At 36.9% G+C, this 3,981-nt stretch overlaps 1 long non-coding RNA gene across 1 annotated transcript in view; it reads right to left on the bottom strand.

Annotated features, from left to right (window-relative positions):
- Positions 1–1,784, bottom strand: part of LOC138037339 (uncharacterized) — a 5,585-nt gene extending 3,801 nt beyond the window's left edge. Inside the window, exon 1 of the long non-coding RNA XR_011130075.1 lies at positions 1,625–1,784. This is a non-coding gene — a long non-coding RNA (uncharacterized lncRNA). The remainder of the gene's footprint in view (positions 1–1,624) is intronic.
- Positions 1,785–3,981: the final 2,197 nt, after the last annotated feature.

Raw genomic sequence — 3,981 nt, 5'->3', positions numbered from 1 at the left:
AATTGATTAAAAATTAAGTGTCCACTCGAACTGAAACCCAGTGGGATTCGCGGTATGCAATGCAGTATTGCCATTGCAGTAGTGAATTAACGTTAAATTCAGCTCTCCTAATGAGGTTTAAAAGAGAAAGCCACGAGAGTATATTGAATGGAAAACGTTCAAATATTCACAATACACGAGAATGCCTAAGAACGCCTAAAAAATTCAAAACGATCAAAGCTCTTCCAAGCCCGAATCATGATTCTAACTCGAATTTCTTCGCCGTTGACATCAGCCAACATTAGTCCACAAGATGCCCTTGATACATCAAAACTTGCTTTTAGAAGACGAGTTGATAATTAAAAGTAAATTAAGAAGAGAGATTTGCGCCGTTGAGAGCGGACCTTTCGATCGAGCGTTATCCCTTCTCACCTACGAACAGGCACTGTTTTTCTTCGGAAACTGATGCTGTTTTAAGAACACATTAGTGGCCGGATATATTTCCAAAAACGTCAATTTATGAGTAGTTAGTATTCATAACAACTTTTATTTCCTCGGTAGCCTTTGATATTTGAACCACGAAATTCAATATAGTGATGCGATGTACGCATACTTTACTTTACTTTATTGAAGTAAAGTAAAGTCATTTTGTAAAGTATATGTATATCGCATCACATGACATTATAGATGCTCCTTAATTCTGTAAAAAAAGCTAGCCGTTGTCCCGAATTCTTCATTTTTTCCCTGTTAAAAATAGGCGAAAGGAGACTTGGTGGATTTCAACCAATGTTAGACTGAGTGCTGTTTATTCCTTTCGCAGAAAAAAAAAAAAAAAAAGGAAGACAACTATTCTGTATTCTGGAATAAAATTTCCATTCAGTACAACAAACTTGAACTCGCATTCTCTTATCGAGCCTTCGAATCTCAGGCTTCGCCATTATTATACTACCATACTTTTTATAGCAAATAACGGAGGACTCGATGAAATCGCTGTATTATCTACAAAATCTAGTCAATTGCTCAAGCCAAGGGGCTTATCCGTGTTTGCTTTGCTAAGCTAAGCCCTTTTTATTTATCGCCGTACGAATGATTTCAGTGGATGTGTGACAACTCAGCACAACTTGGCTCACGACCTTTTTTCTCTATCGGTTGAAATAGGTTTTTAATTTGTTTCCCGGCGTAACTACGTACTTCTCATTGACTTTTCTAAGAAAAAAATACCTTCAGTGGTTAAAATAATATCTTATTCATACGTTGGTTATTTTAGTTCAAATGCCACAGGAATCCAAGGGAGGCAAGGGCTGATGAGGACAACAAATATAAATAATTATGGAAAAGAGGTAACCGAACGATAACTTAGATATTGAGGTTTGTTCGAGAATATAAAAAAAAACATACTTATCACTATATATTAGAAGTAATAGTTTTAAAAAGATAAGAAGAAGAAGCAAACTTTTCTCTTAAAGGTGGTTGTTTTTTTTTTTGGAAATCTGTACGTTTCGAAAACAGGTCGAAAACAAAACAAATCAACAGTTGGCCGCTGTACAAGAATAAGCCAGGTAAACAGGTGAAGGTTTGTGTAAGGAGGGTTTTCTTGTGTAATTTTCAAAGCATACATATGTTTTTCATTCTTTCTCGCTTTTACCTGAATAGTTCTCCAAATTGCCTCAGCCTGGTGGCCTTTTGTGGATGGTCACCTTCGAGATTCTTGAACGGGAGGCGCCTTCCAGCGGCTAGCACGAGCAGTAGGGCGACAAAAATGACCAATGTCTTCATTGCTCTGCCTTCTTCGAAAATGCTTACAAATGCAAACTAACATTTGTTTTAAAGATGAACTGAATTTGTATTCACGTGCTTGACATGTGATTTCGTAATTAATGACCTAATTCCTGAAATTCAAACGATATTATCCAGGATGATATTTGCTGCAATACGTGCAGCAGCAGAGATGTAAAGATCAGATGTGTTTCCTTTGGCTGGGGAAAAGGAAAGTTTTTTTTTCTTTTTCAACGAATTTCCTCAGCTTCTCTTGTCTTTCTCGCTTGACTATTGTTAACAATTACTGAGAAAATGGAAAGAGACTGGCTTACTACTGATCATCGCTTTCGTGTATGCATTTCAACATATGTGAGCTTGAGAAAGAGTCGGGTGCCGTTTTGTCAAGGACTCTCCAAATACTTACAGTCAATATCCGAATGCTAAACAGACCTCGGCGGGCACCTTGAATTTATTCTGCATTCTTTGGCGGCCAGTATACTATACAAAGGCTATTTCGTTGTAATCTTATATATGACCACCAAATTCTGCTACATGCAGAAGCTATATCATTACGGTATAAGAGGTATCGTGAGCGATTGGTATCGTTCTTATCTTTTCGACCGTATTAAATCAACTCAAATTGGACCTGATATCTCCCAAAAACAACCTATGATCATGACTTGCGGTGTCCCAAAAGGTTCTGTCTTAGGACCACTACTGTCAACGATATCCACTGCTCATCTGATAAATTAGTTTTCTACTTGTTTGCTGACGACACAAATTTATCATTTGCGTTCGGTCTGTACTCTCGACCTCGGTCAAGATTTTCCCATACAGACTGACTAAGCTCGGTTAGTAACTGGAGTCCTACAGAATTCAATTTCCAAGTAGGTTTTTAGAGATCTCAGTGATTTTTTTCCTAAGGTATATTTCTACTGAAACCAATAAAGGTGGTCGAATGCTCTTCGTTGAAATTCAGCAAAACACCACTGCATGAGAGAACTTTAGCTTTGGTAAAAAGAAACAGCTTGCACATTTTCGTCATTTGCTTTTAATAGACCTAATTGGCTAACTCAGTGTTGTACCCAATTCAAGTCTATCGGGATTAAGATTCTTTGTGTATTGTATTTGAATGATAATGTAGCATTCATAGTTAAATGATATAGAAATACCTGGAACAAAACGTTTCATTTATTCCCAAAGGGTATGAATTGGGTACAACATTGAGTTAGCCGATCAGGTCTATTAGGACTTAGCGAAACATGAATATCCAGTTGGCAGTCGCGGATGCTTGAAATACATATTTGATTGATTTAACCATGGCTCTTGTGTTATTTGCGGTCATTCATCCAGTTTTTCTATAGTCTCCAAGGAAGTGAGCTTTATACACATTGTAACGCAAACCGATCTTGTTTGCGGTGGATAGAAAGAAGTTTTCTTGATATTAACGATGAGCAAGGTAGAATTCTGATTCTATACATGCTGGACTCAGTTGACAGAAATGAATTCAATGTCACATTAATACAAAACAACGCTAGCCCACAAATAGCTAAATCTATTTGTAAATCTATTTGTTTATCCCCTAGGGCTTCAATAATGTCTTATAGACAGAAGGGAATGGCTTCCGCTTGTTTACCGCATTTTTGTCAATTGTGGAGTGCCATGATTCCAAAAAGATTCTTTTGTGCCAATTATTGACATTCTTTTCTAGAATTTCCACATAGCTAGTGTCAATGTCATGGTCAGTGGTTTCGGCGTGATCTTTTATTGCCGACTATTTGTTATTATTAGTTCCTGGTTTATGCTCCCCGCCACGTAGCGGGCTATGTGGAAATTCTAGAAAAGAATGTCAATAATTGGCACAAAAGAATCTTTTTGGAATCATGTCACTCCACAATAAACAAAAATGCGGTAAACGAGCGGAAGCCATTCCCTTCTGTCTATAAGACATTATTGAAGCCCTAGGGGATAAAGTAACTTCTTATTTTAGTTTAAGCATATTACTCTCGAACAGCATATTTTAGTTACTCTGATGAAGACCGCAGTTGCAGTCGAAAATTCAGTTTTTGTAATAGTTTTTTATCTAGATCAGTTTCAACGTTTTTTATAAACACCTTTTATCATATAATGGATACTAATCGCCCATCAAGTATTTACAAGTTAACTTGATAGTCAATTTTCTTCTGATGAGGACGACAGATAATAAAATTCGACGTCTTAACGTTCAACGTTAACTTGTTAGCT

Source organism: Montipora capricornis, chromosome 1 (genome assembly GCF_036669925.1).
Source record: "Montipora capricornis isolate CH-2021 chromosome 1, ASM3666992v2, whole genome shotgun sequence".
NCBI classification, from domain to species: domain Eukaryota; kingdom Metazoa; phylum Cnidaria; class Anthozoa; order Scleractinia; family Acroporidae; genus Montipora; species Montipora capricornis.
The sequence above is the reverse complement of the archived record's forward strand: the minus strand, read 5'-3'. Positions and strand labels throughout refer to the sequence as shown.